This window comes from Lissotriton helveticus, chromosome 3_1 (genome assembly GCF_964261635.1).
Source record: "Lissotriton helveticus chromosome 3_1, aLisHel1.1, whole genome shotgun sequence".
Classification (NCBI taxonomy): domain Eukaryota; kingdom Metazoa; phylum Chordata; class Amphibia; order Caudata; family Salamandridae; genus Lissotriton; species Lissotriton helveticus.
In genome coordinates this window covers 156,395,346-156,415,089 of record NC_136061.1, presented here as the reverse complement: position 1 = coordinate 156,415,089, position 19,744 = coordinate 156,395,346, and the positions used below count along the sequence as shown (strand labels likewise).

The window sequence follows — 19,744 nt, the reverse complement described above, 5'->3', positions numbered from 1 at the left end:
CCTGGCGAGGAGAAGCACTGCCCGGCACTGTCGCTCCAGGCGGAGCCTACCCGCCACCACAAGAACTCTGACCCCCAGCTCCCCTGCCCGCGCTAGGACTGTGTGAGGCTGGCGGGCAGGGAGAGCAAAGACAATGTCAGGAAATCGCCGCCGCTGGCGAAATGCATAATGCCCTCATTCACAGCAGAAGCATGTAATGCCGGCCAGCAGCCAGCGCTGGGGGGAGAAATGTGCCCCCACCTTCTGTGCATCCAAAATGCATCCGGCTGACAGCTAAAGCAAACACCACAGCTGCAAGCTGCATACAGCCCCCAACTGCCCCAAGTTACAAAAGGAAATGAAAGGACTTACCTGCAGTGGCTCCAGCCCCCTTCTGCATACTCCTGGCATCAACAGGTCCTGCAAGCAAGCTCGGGACTCCAAGCCCAAACAACATGGGAAGGAAAGTCACCAAGAGGAGGCAAGCTGTTGCTGAAGGGAATCCAGCCCACACTGCCATCTAGTGGTCACTAGGTGGTATTGCACCCAAAAGAAGCCACAAGAACAAACAAGCACAAGTAAGCACAAGGGACAGCCTACAGAGGTAAAGCAAGCAGCTGCAGCAAGGGGCAACAGACTGAATAGCGCCCCCCAAGGAAAGCATCTAAACTCCCGCAGCAAGTAAGTGCGCAACCACGCAGAAGACACCCACACACACCAGCAGATGCCACTTCCAGCGCGACGTGGGAAAGAAGCACGAACGCCTCACCAAGCATCCAAGCACTGACAGAACGTCTGGAGGGAAACGCCTGCCAAGCACTGGAAGAACGTCCAGGGAAAACGAGTGCCGAGATCAAACGACGGAGAGAGCAGCGACGCCTTGTGGCCACAGGTGTTCACCGCAGCCTCAACTACTCCCGCCAACGGTCCAAAGCAGCAAGTCCCTGACAACAGCCAAAGCAGCAAGTACCCAACGACTCGCAACAGGCGTCCAAGAACTCCACACCCGCACGCCAGGACTGCGCAGCACTGCGCCGGAACGTGCCAGGAATCAAGAGCGCCAAAGTGCCGCTGCACAGCGACACGCCAACGCCACGGGACAGCACACAAAGGTCCTCAACAGAGACAGCGATGTCTCGCAGCAACCGGAGCGCCATCGTCAGCACGCATGGCATGCTGCACCAGAGTTGCACCAGGAGCGGTGACGCAACCCTCCTCCGCGCAGACAAAGCGCGCCAACGCCAAAACACCGTGACGGTAAAGAGCGACCACAAAGAAAATTGCACAGCATGACAACTCATGCCCAAGATGAAAACCGACCACCCAATCTGGTCACCAAGGAAAGAAAAGCAACAACAGAGAAGATACGACGACAGGTCTAGTCACCAAGCCAAGTGAAGACAGTGTCCTACCACATGGACAAGACCACGGGGACGACATGTAGAGGGCCCGCTACATGGAGAATCCTGGTTAGCATGAGAAAGCAAGAAAGAAGACCGGACCGCGTCGAGGAAGAGAACGAAGAGGAAGAACGGAGTAACACATCACTCCACAGAGGAGGAGAACCACAGCACACAGGAACATCGGTGCTGTCCAAGGAGCATCGCAACATCCGTGTGGATCCCAGTAATCCCTACAACCTGCATTCGAGGAGACCAACCACTGAAGAACTGCATGGGTGCCCCGTGAACCTGAAGCTTACCGAAACAGAGCATACCCGAGCACTAGACAATCCACCCTTGTGGACTACACAAGACTCGACTGTGGCCATGTCCGAAGTTCGGCAGCGACCCGTACAGCCCACGCGATCAAGTGGCGGTCCAGGGGACAAGGGCCTCGGCCGCATATCCTGTGAGAGAGGAATCCGGATGGGAGAGGTGCAGCAGCGGCAGCTCCACGACAGGCAACAGGAAGCATGAAGGCCCCAGGTAATCACCTGGCACCGAGAAACGGTCTGTTGAAGACACTGAACCCATGTCCTAACGGCAAGACCATCCTGGCGGATGACATCAACACCCCCGAGGACATCATGAGAGACTTGGCGGTGAGTCCGTTGGCAGTTCGGCAGCGACGCCTTTGCGCGGCTCATGCGAAGCCCGCACGGCCCACCCGGTCCCGTCGTGTCTGGCAAGAGGGTCCTCCCAGCGTCTCTAGTGAGAGAAGAGTCCAAGCAGGAGAGGCCAGTCTTCGAGGCTCCAGTGAGAGAGGAGTCTGGCAAGGAAGGCAAGTCGGAAGTTACTTGGCCGGACGGAGATGTGAAGGCATCAAGATCCGCAAATCCAAAGAAAGACCCCTCGTGACATAGTCGTCTCCTACAACCAACAAGCGTTGTCATCCACTGGACTTGGAACACCTGCGAGACCCCTCAAGGGTCACACCCATCCTGCTCCCAATGCTCCAAGTGATGAACACTGTATATAAGCGTCAACACAGCAAGACACGGATGATCTGAAGTACACCGCCGAGGTGAAGCTCATCTGACTGACTTTGTAGTTTTGGAACTTTCAACATTCTCCCAGCTGATCGCCTGAAGAAGGTCTGTTGGGGCTATCAAATGTTATTTGTTCTGTTTTCTTGCAGGTTGGACATTCGCTTTTCCTTTCATTAAAGTTTGGGAGGAATGTAGTGTCCTGCTAGGACACAGTCTAGTTGTTCTGTGTGTAACCCTACACTAAACACCCACCCACCACAGACGTCACTGGGTCAGGTGACGCTGGTAATATAAGAGCCAGAGCGCACGTGCTCGTGGCCAGATCTGCTATCCCTAACTGGTGTCCTGTGTCATGCTTTCCTACACCATGTGGGCCTAAGGCCCAACACCACAAGGAGCACTGCAGGACAGCATTATTAAAACTAATGCACCCATCCAACTGCATATGCTGATACTCTACAGAGAGAGAAGTGGAGGTGAATCGGAGGGCTCTGTTTTAGCGTACATTTTGAAATTTTCCTGATGGTAAACCACATATTTCAGCAATGTATTCTCGGAGTGGGGAAGCAACAGCGCCCCCAGTGACCTGCCGTCCGGCTCGTAGCCGGTAAAATGGCCAGGGCCGTCATTCTCCGCACTACAGCAGGAACATGACGGAACAGTCCCAGAAGGCCGATTCCGGGGTCCAGTGGAACAGTGTTCCGCCATTTTTGAAAATGTATCAAACTCTTTCCACCAGAAGTTGTTGGTTGGTAGGGGGACACGCTCATGCTTAGTGCATGAAGCCAGCCTATGGTGAGACACCAGTAGCAGCAAGAATCAGTAATAAGTTTACTCTTTATAGGGCTGAGAGGGGTGTGACAGATCCAATAGAGGAACTTAAAATGAATTCTCCTCAATTGGGTGTCGGGGCTTCGGGCTGAGCACAACAGAAGGACCAATCCTCCCCCAGTATGGATGTCGAAGGACTTTATTCAGTTTGTCCCAGGCTGAGGACTGTGGTATGGGCATTTCAGATTGCATGGAGGAATAAAGCCTTGGCACGAGGCATTTAGTGGATGCAATTTCGAAAGGTAATGCTATGGTTTTAGATTGTGGAGCTTCACCTGGGAAGGTAGACAAAACTGCCTTCCATGCCAAACACAATCTGTAATAGCAGAATATCACTAGTGGTATGTGTCCCTTCCCCACTACAAATAGGGAGTGTGAAATTAATTCTCCATTCGGGGGGAGATTGCCCATCCTCAGCAGTTTGAGGGAGTGCAAGCGTCTGAGAGAGTTTTCTTCTCCCAAAGGTATGCCTCCCACCCCCCTGTTCCTCGTTGTGCTTGCTTTTCTGCCCCCCCCCCCAGCCCCTGTTCCTCGTTGTGCTTGCTTTGCTGCCCCCCACCTCCCTGTTCCTCGTTATGCTTGCTTTTCTGCCCCCCACCCCCTGTTCCTGGTTGTGCTCGCTTTTCTGCCTCACCCCCCTGTTCCTCATTGTGCTTGCTTTTCTGCCCTCCCACCCCCCTGTTCCTCGTTGTGCTCGCTTTTCTGCCCCCCCCACAACCCTGTTCCTCGCTGTGCTCGCTTTTCTGCCCCCCACCCCTCTGTTTCTCGTTGTGCTCTCTTTTCTGCCCCCAAACCCCCTGTTCCTCGTTCTGCTCGCTTTTCTGCCCCCCCACCCCCCTATTCCTCGTTTTGCTCGCTTTTATGCCCCCCCCTGTTCCTGTGTGTGTGTTGTGTGGGGCTGTGTGTGTGTGTGTGTGTGTGTGTGTGTGTGGGGTTGCTTGCTCTCCTGCCCCCCCTCTCATGCCCCCCCTCGCTGGTTGTGCTTGCTCTCCTGCCCCCCGCTGGTTGTGCTTGCTCTCCTGCCCCCCCCATCGTTGCTTGTTCTTGCTCTCCTGCCCCTGCCCCCTCATTGGTTGTGCTTGCTCTGCTGCCCCCCCCTCGTTCGTTGTGCTTGCTCTCCTGCCCTGCTATTGGCATTGTAAATGACAATGCCATTTATTTACGTTTTAAAAACAAAAACATAAATAAAAATAATGTCATGAGCAATGCCAATAGCTCTAACTTTAAGCATGCAGAGACCATTGCATTGTAAATGCTTGTTCTATTTGTATTTAAGTTAAAACTCCCATCAAAACTAAAACTAAACTGAAAGGTCCATTATGTACGACCCATGAGATTTATAATCCAAGTGGCGCCTGTAACTTCTGTTGTCACTCCATTAGAATTACCCACTCACGTGTAATGATTCCGACATTACCCCTGAAAGGCAGTCTGACACTCCTGCATGCTGTGTTTAATTCAGCAGCAAGTTATAATATGTCTTATATGTTTTTTTACCCCTTTAGTTATCTTTCACTGCCAATCTTGTAGTGATTTTTGTGTCAACCTCGATACAACCTCCTATTCCTTTGCCTTCCTAGCCCTCTAGGTTTTTTCATCTGATCCCCTTCTTTACACTATGGCCCATGACCTCCTTTTGTGTATTTGTGCTATGAATATTTGATTTGTTGGACTGTTTTTAACAATGCACCCAACTTGAGAATATGTGCAGTTTGATGACCCTGTACTTTTGTTCCTGAGCCTAGCGCTCCTCACCTTGTGTATCTTTGCGGGGATTGATTGTTTGCTTTCCTGGGGATATTTCAACATTGCTTTAATTTTGCTCCCCCCATATGTAGCGGTGATGTGATTTGTTTGTTTCGCTGCACTGTTTTCTGCTCCCTTCCTTCGTACTTTACTTAACTCATATTCTCTTGACTCCGCCCCCTTTCTCTCATATCATCTCACTTTCCCTTTCTTTATTCTTTTCCTCTGCCGAATTCTCCCCTTACCCTTTACCAACACTGCGTCCTTCCACTCCTCCCTCCCCAAGTCTCTCCCCCCACAGCCTCAACCCACTGCCTCTCCCTTGACTTCGCACTTGATTATCTGACTCTCCTCTCCCCTACATTTTCCTATGCCCATTATGCCTCCTCTCAATATCCCTTCCCCCTCCCAGGATCTCTCTCTATCTAAACATGGTCCCAACTCCTGGTCCATTCCGTACCCCTCCAATCTTTCTAAACACACTAGAAAAAAACTCAAACACAACCTCCTCATTCAAAATCCTGAAACACTTATTGTTGACAACTATTACAGCCCTACCGCCCCCATTAAAACGAATTACATCTTCTACTCCAAACGCCCCTCTAAATGGAAAAGAATTTTCGCACAACATCTCCCAGTCACTAAAACCTCCAAAATACCCCATGGCGACAAACTTTCCACCACTCCCTCTCCAACCTTTTGTGGGGAAATCAACATGGAGTAGTTTCTGTCCTGTAACTTCAGTTCTGTAGTAGGGGTATCTCTGTTATAGTCATAATCTAGTGAATAGTCCCGCCCATGTGCGAGGACCCCGGCAATCAAAAATAATCTCTTAAGTTGTCAGAAAATTGCAGAACTGCAAAGACACTTAAGAGAGAATTTAAAGACAAATAATGCAGCCTATATCCACAGGCTACACTGTCCAGTACTTCAACTAGAAATTCCACCAAAAATCCACAAACAGCAAAGCCTGTCCACATTTCCCTTGCTTTAACAGCAAAAACCCCTCTGGAATGATAGAGAGGAAGGCATGGACAGACAAGCCCCATAGGCTGCCATTATGTGGCTTAAATAGGGTACTGTGCCTTTAAGAGAACTTTCCAGAACTTCTCCCAGTATCCCAGAATGCATAGCAGGTCCCTCTCACTTTCAGTTCTTTTTGAAGGCGTAAAACGCCAGACCTGTCGCATTCCTTAAACGAATATCTCTCTCTCTCTCCACCGGGGAGGCTGGAGGGCGCTTATGACTATAACAGAGATACCCCTACTACAGAACTGGAGTTACAGGACAGAAACTACTCCTTCTGTAGTAGGGGATCTCTGTGTATAATCATAATCTAGTGAATAGAATGGCAAGCCCATCCCCACACCAAAGCGGCGGTGGAGGAAAGAGAATTAACACCACTATTGTGCGAACAGATTTCGCAGCGAAGCCTGCCCAACCTGAGGGTCTGCCCTGGCATCAGTGTCCAGGCAGTAATGCTTAGCAAAGGTATGGACCGACTTCCAAGTGGCCGCCTTGCAGATTTGTGCAATCGGAACATTACGGAGCAATGCTGTCGTGGCACCTTTGCCCCTGGTGGAATGAGCCTTAGGCTTACCTCCTAAGGTCTTATTAGCTTTTTGGTAACATAACTGTATGCAGGACACAATCCACCTAGAGATAGACTGCTTAGAGGTCGCAAGACCCGTCCTGACTGATCCATAATTGATAAACAATTGGTCAGACCTACGAATATCTTTGGTCTTAGCCTGATAAAATTTCAACACCCTCCTAACATCCAGGGAATGTAACGACCTTTCCGCTGGAGATGAAGGATTCTGAAAAAACGTAGGCAAAGTTATGGTCTGGTTGACATGAAAATCAGAAATAACCTTGGGGAGAAATTTAGGGTGAGTACGCATAACAACCTTAGCAGCATGAAATACAGTATAAGGTTCTTGGCAACACAGCGCCTGCATTTCACTCACCCTGCGGGCCGATGTAATGGCCACGAGGAACGCCGTCTTCCAGGACAGGTGCTGCAACGAAGCCTTATGAATAGGTTCAAAAGGCTCCTTCATCAACCTGGACAGCACCACATTCAATTCCCATGAAGGCGAAGGAAGCCTGACAGGAGGGAACACTTTCTTCAAGCCTTCCAAAAAATCTTTGATCACAGGGATCTGGAAGAAGGAAGTCTGCGAAGGGCATTTCCTGTAGGCAGTCAAAGCAGCAAGATGAACCTTAATAGAATGGACATTAAGGCCAGACTGCGCCAACTGTAGAAGATAAGGAAGGATGACATCTTCCTTACAAGTCGTCGGATCATAGTTCTTAGACTTGCACCAGATACAAAATCTCTTCCACTTGTACGCATAGGAAGTCCTAGTGGAAGGTCTCTTAGACTCCTTCAGTATGCCCATACAATCTGCAGGGAGATTCAAATGACCATACTGCACTATCTCAGGAGCCATGCTGCCAAACTCAAAGACGAGAGGTTGGGGTGCAACATCCGCCCCCCGAACTTCGTGAGAAGGTCCGGCCTGCACGTGAGGAAGGAGAGACCGGTGAAGCAGGTCCGTGAACCACCACTGTCTGGGCCATTTCGGGGCAATCGGTATCATCCGCGCCCTGGACTGGGACAGCTTGATGAGAACCGTCGGAATCAGGGGAATGGGTGGAAAAGCGTACAGAAAGCTGTTCGACCAGTTGATCCATAACGCATTCCCCAGCGTCCCCGGCTGGTAGTACCTGGAGGCAAAGCCTCGGCATTTGCTGTTTTCGGCGGTGGCGAACAAATCTACGTCTGGAGTCCCCCACCTTGCGAAGACTTCTCCTAGTACTTCGTCGTTTATGACCCATTCGTGGTTTTCCTGAATCAGTCTGCTCAGCGCGTCTGCCTGAACATTCTGCACACCTGGCAGATGGGTAGCCGTTATCGTCAGGCCTCCTGCGACAGGGTGCGTGACCTCGAGCCTCCCTGCTTGTTGAGGTAATACATTGTGGTCGTATTGTCCGTTTGTACAAGTAGAGAGTTGGTCTGGAAGGACGGGTGAAAGGCCTACAGTGCCAAGTGAACAGCTCTGAGTTCCAGGAAATTGATGTGGTACGTGGACTCCGTCGGGGACCACGACCCTTGAATCTGTAGGTCTCCGGAATGCGCTCCCCAGCCCTGGAGAGAAGCATCCGTCACGATAACCTGAGTGGGAATGTCCTTGTGGAAGGGTACCCCTCTGAGGAGATTCTCCGCTGAACACCACCACTTCAGAGACTGAAGAGCATGCAGAGATAGACGTATCTTGTCGTCCCAAGATCCTCTCCTCTGATCCCACTGATCCTCCAAGCACTCTTGCAACGGTCTCATGTGCAGCCGTGCATGGGGCGTTAGGAAGATACATGAGGCCATCGATCCTAGTAGAGAAGACACCGTCCTCACTGTCGTGGATGGAGTGGCCATAAGAGCCCGAGCCTTCCGAAACAGTGATAATCGTCGCTCCTCCGAAGGAAACACGCTTGCTGACAGCGTATCGATGGAGGCTCCCAAGTACTGAATGCACTGGACTGGAGTCGGAACCGACTTGGACATGTTGATGTGCAACCCCAGCTTGTTCAAGAGAACGCACGTCTTCTGGAAGTGCGCTTGCGCTTCCGTGAAGGAGGAGGCCTTGATCAACCAGTCATCCAGATATGGGTAGACAAACACCTTGTTCCTCCGTAGGTGTGCAGCTACCACCGCCATGCACTTTGAGAATGTTCTCGGCGCAGACTTCAGTCCGAATGGCAGTCCTGTGTATTGATAGTGATTGGCGCCGACTTGGAACCGCAGGAACTTCCTGTGTTTGTGTGCAATGGGCACATGGAAGTAAGCATCCTGGAGGTGTATGGCACACAGCCAGTCTCCCCGTTGCAGCTGAGGATAAATCTGATGCAACGACAGCATGCGAAACTTTTCTCTGCAAATCCACTTGTTTGCTTGTCGCAAATCCAGAATGGGCCTGAACTCGTTCTTGTCCTTTTTTCGAACCAGAAAGAACCGGGAGTACAGACCTTTTCCTCTTTGAGACAGAGGTACGACTTCTATCGCCCTTTTCCTTAACAGGATATCGGCCTCCTCCTGGAGCTCGCGCAGTTGATACTGCGAGCTGACCGGAGGAATTGATGGAGGCGGGCTGGTGAACCGAAGACTGTATCCATTGCAAACAATATTCAGCACCCACTTGTCCTGAGTAATTTTTCTCCACTCTGCCAGAAAAGATTGAATGCTTCCCCCCACCGGAGCGGGTAACAGTTGCAGGGGAAGTAAGTGCTCAGGGCCTAGACCCGGCCTGGCCCTTAGTCGCTGGGGCCGACTGATGGCCGCCTCTGCCTCTCTGGCGCTTCTGGAACGGTCTTCAGAACTGCTGCTGTTGTTGTTGCTGCTGTTGTCCAGAAGAATGGCCACGCCGTCTGCCTTGACCACCGAACCGACGTTGGAACGGACGGTACTACTTCTTGGTCTCCTTGGGCTTCTCCAAACCCACCGCTGTGAGCGTTTCGGCCTCCGCCTTCATGCGGGCCATTTCATCATCAGCGTGCTTCCCGAACAGGGTTTCGCCAGAGAATGGCAGATCGGCAACCCTTTGCTGAGCGTCCGGTTTCAGAGACGTAAGGCGGAGCCATGCATGTCGTCGCTGGTTAATTCCGTGGCAGAAACCATGCGCCGCCAGCAGAGAAGAGTCGGCCGAAGCGCTGATGACTTGATTCGCCACCAACATCCCTTCGTTCAGCACCTCTTGGAAGTCTTCCCGTTTGTCCCGCGGTAGGAGCTCCACAAACTGTTGAAGGGATTCCCAGAGGGCTCTGTCATACCGACCCAACAAGGCAGTGGCACTAGCTGCCTTCATTGAGGTCGCCGAGGTCCCACAAACTCTTCTCCCAGACGAATCCAACCACCTAGATTCCTTATCTGGTGGAACTGTGGAGGAAGGTGTGGTGGCATGCTGTTTGCGCGCTGCCGTCACAATCACCGGATCTGGAGGGGGCTCCATCCTTAGAAAGGCTGGGTCCGAGTCCGGAGCCCGGTACTTCTTCTGCAGTCTGGAAGGTGCCGCCTTAGTCACCGCTGGGGTGAGGAAAAGATCCATGGCCGGTTCTTCCAGACCCGGCACCAGTGGCAGTAACGGCCGAGACAAATGCTTCTGGTGGAGCGTCTCGAAAATGACTGATGTCTTGGGAGTGGGCACCGTCAAAGTAATGCCCAATTTCACCGCACCACGTAACAGTACGTCCTGGAAGGACACCAGATCATCGATCGGTGACACCCTCGTATCTGGGGAATCCGACAAGGTCGGGGAGTAGTCCCTGGTCCCAGACGACCTGGTCCGGGAACGAGACCTGTGTCTCCTGTGGCGCCGTCTAGACCGTGTGGAAGACCTGTGACGCGAACGTTCCCTTCTCCTGGAGCGGGAGCGCGACCTCCCAGCACGTGGGCGCTCCACCGGTTTCCGTGGAGGCGTCTTCCGTGGCCTGTCCTGGGGCTTCGGAGTAGGCGTACCCTTAGGAGGTGTCGGAAGCAGAGGCAGCGACACCGACCTCGGTGGCCTATGAGGTGGAACCGGCGGCGGAGGTTGCCCCGCAGGGAGTAGCGGAGGAAGGGAAGGTAGCGGCGGATTAGCCGGAGGAGCCTCCTTCGGCAGAGGTGGAGGAGTCGCAGGCCTTGGCTGTGTATATACCACCGAGTACACCGAGCCCGGTGACTTCTTCGGGGGAGGGGCATGTGATCCAGACCCTCCAGAGCGTGAGCGACGCCTCCGACGTCCTTCACCAGATCCAGCGCGACTTTTGGCGCCAGAATCCCTCCTGCGCCGCTTAGGGGAGGTTGAGACCCTCGGGGACGCTGATCTCTTCCTGCTCGACGTCGAGCGTCGTTTTTCAGGCGTGGAACGGCGATCCCTCGACTCCGGCGTCGAACGCCGTCTCCTCGACGTCGAGTGCTTCTTCCTCGACGACGAGCGTCGCCCCCTCGACAACGAGCGGTCAGACCTCGACGGCGAGCGTCGACTCTTCCTCCTCGATGACCGTTTCCTCACAGTCCTCGACGCCGAGGATCCCCCCGACGGCGAACTGCTCGACGGCGACCGGCGGTGTCGCTTCGACGGCGAGCGCGGTACCTTTGTCGACGGCGATGCTTCGACTTTGACGACGACGACGCCGTCGGCGGTGATCTCGACGGCGGCCTAGCCAGGCCTCTCGACGTTGATCTTCCACGCTGTCTCGACCCGGAGCCCCGGGGAGAAGGGGAACACACCGTCGTCATCCCTCTCGACGTCGACGGAGACCGGGACCTTTTGCTGGTCTTCCTGCCTCTGGGGAGCCCCCCAGAGGCCTCAGCAGGGGCAGAGGGAGCCTTCCCAGCCTGCCCAGACCCACCTGCAGCCTGCAGTCGCCTCTCTTCTAGGCCTTGGAGCCTAATTCTTAGCCTTTCCCTCAGGGTCCTTGTAGAAAAGGTCTGGCAGATGTCACAATCTTCAGGGACATGCTCTTCAGGGAGGCAAAGAATGCAGACGTCGTGTGGATCAGTCTTGGCCTTCTTCCTTCCACATGCTGGGCACTTGTCGAATAAAGCAGGCATTTTAGATCCCTAAAAGCCTGAACAAACACACAGAAGTGAAAAGGAATTACCAAGAATCAACTGAGAACACTTTTAAATCCAAAAAGTGAACAAAAACTCCAATAAACCCTTGAAAAGGGAGAGCTCAATGCACCAGGGTCCTGTAAGCAGGAGCCGGAAAAAAGAACTGAAAGGGAGAGGGACCTGCTATGCATTCTGGGATACTGGGAGAAGTTCTGGAAAGTTCTCTTAAAGGCACAGTACCCTATTTAAGCCACATAATGGCAGCCTATGGGGCTTGTCTGTCCATGCCTTCCTCTCTATCATTCCAGAGGGGGTTTTGCTGTTAAAGCAAGGGAAATCTGGACAGGCTTTGCTGTTTGTGGATTTTTGGTGGAATTTCTAGTTGAAGTACTGGACAGTGTAGCCTGTGGATATAGGCTGCATTATTTGTCTTTAAATTCTCTCTTAAGTGTCTTTGCAGTTCTGCAATTTTCTGACAACTTAAGAGATTATTTTTGATTGCCGGGGTCCTCGCACATGGGCGGGACTATTCACTAGATTATGACTATACACAGAGATCCCCTACTACAGAACTCCATTTTCTAAACTGGTAACATCCTCATCCAAGCGTCCGTACCCTATCTTAACACCTTCGAACTCCATTTCAGATCCTTGGCCATCAAACTTTCCAATTCCACCAACAGCCCCCCATACCCTCCACCTCCTCTCTCCCTACCGACCCCGCCCCACCAGGCCACCTCTCCTGCCCCAGACCTTTCAACATCCAATGACACTATGCATACGTTGTCACCTATCCCCTCTTTCCTCACTATGACCTCCCCTCTCCCCTTGATCCTCCCCTCACCCCCTCACTCCCAAACCCCCTTGCTCTCAACCAGCCCACCCATTCCCCTCCCTATTACTCCTCCCTCCTGGGCCTCGTTCACAGTCTCCCCTTCCATTCCTCCTCCAACCCCCCCTCACTCCTCCTCTCCCAACTCATCCTCACTCACGCCGAATCACAATACTCCTCACCCAGATTCCCCTTCCATTCCTCCTCCATCCCCCCTCATTCCTCCCCTCCCAATTCAGCCTCACACCCTCTGAATCACACTACCCCACACCCTTCTTCTCCCAACTCACCCTCTCCCTCCCTGAACTATTCTCTTCCCATTATCCCCCCTCACTCCTACACCAATCCGCAACTGTACCTCCTTGCTATCTCCAAACTTCTCTTCCACAGAGGTCTCATCTCCCCTCTACCCCGACATGCCACGCCTTCTCCCTTTTAACTACAGCCCTCCCTGCTCTCCTGCCTGCCTCGGCTCATCCCCTCCTCAGAATAGGTCTCCTGCCTGAATCTGCTCACTGCCTCCTCAGAGCAGACCCCACTCTGCAGCTAACTCCGAACCCCATTTGTCCTCCTCCCCCACACTCTATTTACCCCCTCACTCTTATCTCAAACTCCCTTCGCAACATCGAACTTAACATCTCCACTCTTACAAGAGATCTCTCTCGTCTTAGGAACGATTTCCTCAACCTCAAATCCAGCGATTCCCCTCCCCGAAGAAACACCGCTAGCCCTGGTCTAATAAACCCCACCACCTCCAAACCGTGGAAAACAACTCCCTTGCTTTGCCGGGCTCAAAGACCACTCCGCACCACCTGCACCCTCTCTAACCGGGAGATCTCCGACCTTCAAAATTCCTACCCTCCATACCCATCAACCATGAACACGCCTCCCCCTTCTCAAACATCCCCATCATATTGGGGACTAGTCGTATTCCCCTTTCACCTGTCTCACCTAGACCCCCTCCTCATCTTACCTCCATCCATGCCCTCCCATCTCCCAAACCCACTCCCAAACCCCTCACCTGCATGCTTGTTAACTGCCGCTCCGCTGCCCGACATGCCATAGAAATCTCTGAAACCATCCTTAGCGAATCCATCGACATTGCGTTCCTTACAGAATCCTGGCTTAATGACCACTCTACTAGCATTCTTGACATACTCTCACCCCCGGGCTACTCCATCATTAGGAAAGATAGACCCATCCGAAAAGGCAGTGGTGTAGCTATCATATTTAAAGTCGAACTACAGCGCTCCCTTATCAATAACGCCGAATATACCTCCTTTGAATACTTCGTAGCCGAACTCAAAATACAGGGTCCCCCCCCATCCGCCTTCACAATATATATAATCCACCTGGAAATCACTACCCATTCATTGATGAGCTATCCAACCTTCTTACCCAATCCTCAATTTCCAAATCTAAAAACATCTTCCTGGGAGACTTTAACCTCCATTGGAATGATACTAAAGACCCCTCAATCTCCCTCCTCTCTGACCTTCTCGAAATTAATGACCTCAAACAAATCTGTCAGTCACCAACTCATTCCAAAGGAGCCACCCTTGACGCTATCATAACCAGCAAAGATCTAGCCCTCCTATCTAACATCATTCCCATTGACTGGTCCGACCATCACCTTATCCTGTTCTCCATAACCACCTCTGCCTCCCCCTCCTTTCAAAACTATTAAACCCATGAAACTGATCAGAAATCTCAGTCATATCCCTCCCGACTTACTTGAATCCAAACTTCATGCCCAGCTTCTCGCTATCCCACCCTCCCTTCACACAAATGAACTAACCGAACAATATAACAAAGCTGTCACTGCTTCCCTTGACCTTCTTGCCCCTCTCAAACTCAAAAAACAAAGAAATATCCCCTCCAAATCATGGTTTAACACAGACCTAAATAATGAAAGACGTAGACTCAGACTGACTGAAAGATTATGGAGACAGCACCCCTCTCCTTCTAACCTGACCCGCCTCAGACTTGCTAGATCGTCCTACAAAAACACATCTTTAGACAAAAAACTTCCTCCTTCAGGTCACAACTAGATCGAGCTCAGAATAGGCCAAGAGAACTATTCAACATTGTGCGCAATCAAACTGCTTCCGCTCCCCCTGTCCCACTGGCCTCGACGACTAGATGTGAAGAAATAGCTCTCTTTTTTTCAGACAAAATTAAACTAATTGAGCAATCCTTCCTCTCTATTGTGATCCCTCCCACCAATCCGAACATCTCTCTTAATATCCCACCCTCCACCATAACTCCCCCTACACCCACTACTGCCCATCAAAACTCTGATCTCCCTCACCACCCCTTGCCCTCCAATTTCCTTGACTCCAATCATCCCAACTCTCTTACTAAAAATAATGCCACGTGGCTTAACTTCCAGCCAGTCACCGAAAGAGACGTCTTTAACATCATTTCCAAACTCAAGCCTTCCTCCCACACCAAAGACCCTCTCCCCTCCAAACTTGTCCAAAACCTCAAACACATCATCACCCCTTCCTGGACCTCTATTATCAACAGCTCCCTTGCCACCGGCTGTGTCCCCACTTCATTGCAACTAGGCCAAATCACCCCCATTATCAAAAACCCTTTGGCTGATCCAAACGACCTCAATAACCTTCGTCCCATCTCCAACCTTCCCCTTCTTTCTAAAGCCCTGGAAAAATGTGTCCTTCTCCAACTAGATAGACACATTGAACACTTTAACTTACTAGACCCCTTCCAATCTGGCTTTAGGAAAGGATGCAGCACTGAAACCGCCATGCTAAACATTGTTGACGACATCCACCACTCACTTGACAATGGCGAATCTAGCCTTCTGATCCTCCTTGATCTCTCTGCAGCGTTTGATACTGTTAACCTCTCTGCTCTACTAAATGTTCTTAGAGATCGATTCGGCCTGAATGGTACGACACACAAATGGTTTGTCTCATACCTACAACACCGTTCTCAACAAATCAAAATTCAAAATTGCCTATCTAACCCTACCTCCATCTCCTTAGGAGTTCCGCAAGGATCCATCCTCTCTCCCACTCTCTTTAACCTTTTCATGGAACCCCTCACACTCATTCTTAAACAAGCCGAGATCAACTACCACCTCTATGCTGACGACACCCAACTCTATTATAAGATTAAAACTCATGCTGACATCCTTCACCTCAACAACACTCTCATCAAGATTCAATCCTGGTTCCACAGTAACCACCTCAAACTCAACCCTAAAAACACTAAAATTATTCTTTTTTCCCCTAAAAATAACCAGCTCCCCATTCAGAATTGGATCTCTGACCTTAACGCCCTCAACTGCTCCTTATCTTTGTCCTCCTCAGTCAAATCACTAGGGATCTCCCTTGACAACCGCCTAACCCTCAAGGTACACATCAATAATTCTGCCAAAGGAGCCCTCTTCACTCTCCGCCACCTTAAGAAAATCAAGCTCTTCATCCCTATCGATTATTTCAAACTCGCTGTCCAATCCCTTGTTCTTTCTCGCATCGACTATGGCAATACCATTCTCACCGGAATTCCCAAGATCCACCTAGCACCTCTTAAATCTGTGCTTAACCTTGCAGCCAGGCTTACCTCAGACTGCAAGCGATTCGACCACATATCCCCTGCCCGTAAAACCCTTAAATGGCTCCCCATTGAAGGTAGATCCACTTACAAAACAGCCTGCATTACACACAAAATTCTCCATCAGAATACACGACCTACCTCGCTAACAAACTCACTAAAGCCGGTTGTTCCCGTTCCTTGAGAAGTACTAACACCCTCCTTCTTATCCCCCCTTCTAAAAAAGAAAACCACCCAGTCTCGATCCTTTTCCGGCAACGCTCCTTGCATTTGGAATGCCCTTCCAACTGACCTTCGCTGCAACCCTTCCTACTCTAGTTTCAAAAAAGAACTCAAACTACATCTCCTCAATAAATACTGGGGACCCTAATCCATATCTGTTATCTACCACTGGCTACACTGTCCGACCCTATATGCATTCGCCCTCCCTTTTTTTAGGTCTCGGCTATAACGCGCTTGAAAAGCGCGTTCTCGCCAGAGAACTATAGTAGGCGTCTCAGCAGTCTGAGAACGCCGAAGGGAGACAAGACCTGGCCGCGCGCAGCGTTTTCCCATAGGATAACGTTGTGCGCGCGGCCAGGTCTTGTGTCCACAGCTGCATGGCATACCGGATCGCGTCGCGCGCCTCTCTGGAATGCAGGGGGAGTCTGCAGAGAGGCGCGCGGCGCTGATAACAGCTTTCCTAACTGGATGCCTGCTTCCTGTTGCTGGAGCACGTCTTGGTTTTTTTTTTCAATGTCGTTTCAGTGTTTTTTAGGGCTCGGCTAGATTTTATAGTGATAAGCATCCCATTGTAGTGTATTGAGTAATGTAACGTTTGCTTTTGTATGTTGCTCACTTGTAATGTTGTCATGTATCAGTTCTGTTCCTACTGTGAAGCGCTCTGACACCTTCGGGTAAAGTCCGCGCTATATAAAAACGCATAAATAAATAAAATTGAGCGCTTTACGTCACACTTGTTATGCATAGCTCATGACTCATAAGGCTCCAGGAGGACGAGGGGGCGGCGCGTGTTTAGGAGGCTCGAAGGGGAGTATGATGAACCGTGTAAGTGCTGAAAGTGTTCCCATCCTTACCCTGACCAGGAGGGAGGCTATGCAGCCCCCCCTCCCCCGCAAATGCTGCTGGGAAGAGACATTCGCAGCTGTACGAAGGAATATTTTACAATGCAAACAGTGGCGCTGTGCAACAGGCCCCTTCGGCAGGTTGCGCTTGCAGCTTCTGACAGTGTTTGTAAGTGCTGGCTAGAGAGGCGTGGCATGGGCGGGTGCCGGTTCTTTACTACAGATAGTGGGAAGAAGAGCGAATAAGCGTTATACACGCGCCTCTAACAAGGCGTGCCATGCCAAGGAGACACATACCGCCTTACAACACTTCCAGATAAATAAACAGCGCAACAAAGCATAGGGTACGTAAAGTATGTTCCGCCATCAGACCCCGGATCATTTGAATTCTGAAATGTTAACAATTCAGGTCATGAAAATGGTAAAACCTCGTGTGTCATTTTAAACGGTTTCCTGTGCGCAAAACACGACCACACATCCCCTTTACACGTTTCAAAGGGGTGTTTCAGGTAAAGCCCCGGGGTTTTACTGTGAAGTGGTGAGTTTCTTAAGACTGAGTCACCCAAGACACGCAGCCAGTCAGTTTCTGTGGGACAACTTGTTTTCACATTGCTGCAGGGTTATTGTATACAGCACCAGACTTGTTTTTTAATACAATTGATTTTTAACCTAACAATGTCGTCTTTCTTAATCTCTAATATTTTATCGCACTGCCATCTGCGGGTGCTCAGTAAATTGGTGCAGTTATTAAATATGTTTATTTTATCGACCTCCGAGGGATACAAAGCTTGGCTAATGCACCGCAAAGCTATTGGCATTGTAAATGACAATGTCATTTTTTTATGTTTTCAAAAGTAAAACATAAATAAAAATTATGTCATGAGCAAAGGCAATGGCTCGAACTGTAACAATGCCGAGACCATTGAATTGTAAATGCTTGGTTTTTTTTAGCCTTTCTCTCCCTTCCTCCTCGTCACTTCCCCCTCCCTGTTTACCACCTTCACTCCTCCTTGTTCCCCCCTTCCCTTGTCCACCCTCAGCCCGCATCCCCTCCAACCCCCCCCCCCACTTCTGCCCCTCCCGCTTCTCTTCCTTACCAACCTAACGGAGCACTGACCTCCCTATCCTAACTCCGCAATTTTCCGGCTCTTTTTTCAATTTGTGCCTTTTTGATATTTTTGATTTATCACATCTTACACATTTTGTTGTGCTTATTTCCCATATTTATAATTTTGAAATCTATCAGGCGGAGACCTATATGTTGTTTATATACATTGATGCTATGTATGTCCCCTGTCTTATTGACCTTTCTTGTCTCTAAAATGTATAGCGCTCTGATACCCCCGGGTCCAGCCAGCGCTATATAAAACCTCTAAAATAAATAAATAAATAAATGAGATTTATAATCCAAGTGGCGCCTGTAACTTCTGTTGTCACTCCATTAGAATTACCCACCCACGTGTAATGATTCCGACATTACCCCTGAAAGGCAGTCTGACACTCCTGCATGCTGTATTTAATTCAGCAGCAAGGCTTAATTCAAATGTTAAGTATTTGAGGTTGCATGCCTGGTCCACCGTGCCGTTTATCTTAAACAACCAGCATATAGGACAAAAAGCTGCCACTTTTACATTCAAGTGTTATTCCATGAGTTTTAGGGATGACAATTTGTAACTGTGCCATGGCAGTGAAATAAACGTGGCCCAATTACATGTGTTGTTTAGAGCAATTGTACTAAGAAACCCACATTTACATATTTACTATTACAGTGCAAATGTCAAATTCCAATTTATAACTACTGTAGATAGAAACTGGCATGGGGAAAAACACTACCTACACTACACCTACAATTACTTTACACATGGAAATCGCTCTCTTAATAGTCAGAAGGCCTCTTCATTGTGAATTCAACTTACTGCACAAATTTAACCCCTTGCTTCGTGGCTTTAGTTAGATACTCTTTCTAAACAAATGATAATTAGCATGATATAAGGTATATATGTAGATGTGCAGTGTGTTATATTTTATTTCTTATGATTTTTTGGGAGGGGTATCAAGACCGACTTGAGGATTCGCGTCTCATAATTGATGGCCGATCCTCACACTGAACAATGGTGATGAAATGGATATAACTATGCTTCTGCATATATACTATGAATATCTGGTCTGTCCCCGAATACACCTCTATACCCTTTTGAAGAAAGATTTGCACTACAGTAAACTTCCAGATGAATACAACAGGAATGTGTTCTTCTTTCAATGAATTCCATAGCATTGGCCTTAAACTGACAAGACTCAGCCAATGTAAAACATTTTTAGGTCAAGCCTAGAGGCAGTGCGCATGCGCTGCTCTATGAGGCATGCTGTATTAGAGTATGCACTTGAAGCCCACTCACTCTCCGCTCATATTTGTCATTGGATTGTGTCATTGTCCTTCATAAATGTTAGCTTCTGATTATAAATAGGCTCGAAAGTCACTCATTGGTACCGCCTTGTCTTCATCTGTTACCTCCCATAACAACTGGACCTTTTACTTGACTTGTTACAAGTTCAGTGTTACAAGTCGGTGAGCACTATTTTGTTTATTGACTAATGGGGACAATGGCGGCTGCTTCTTGTATTGCAGCAAGCCCACACAGGACAATGGCGGACGCTTTTCGTACGGAGCGCATTGTCGCTCTAAC

General features: G+C 50.0%; 1 protein-coding gene across 3 annotated transcripts in view; it reads left to right on the top strand.

Annotated features, from left to right (window-relative positions):
* The window catches only part of CLIP2 (CAP-Gly domain containing linker protein 2), a 575,836-nt gene that overhangs the window by 535,762 nt on the left and 20,330 nt on the right, over positions 1-19,744 (top strand). The gene's annotated exons all lie outside the window — the stretch shown is intronic.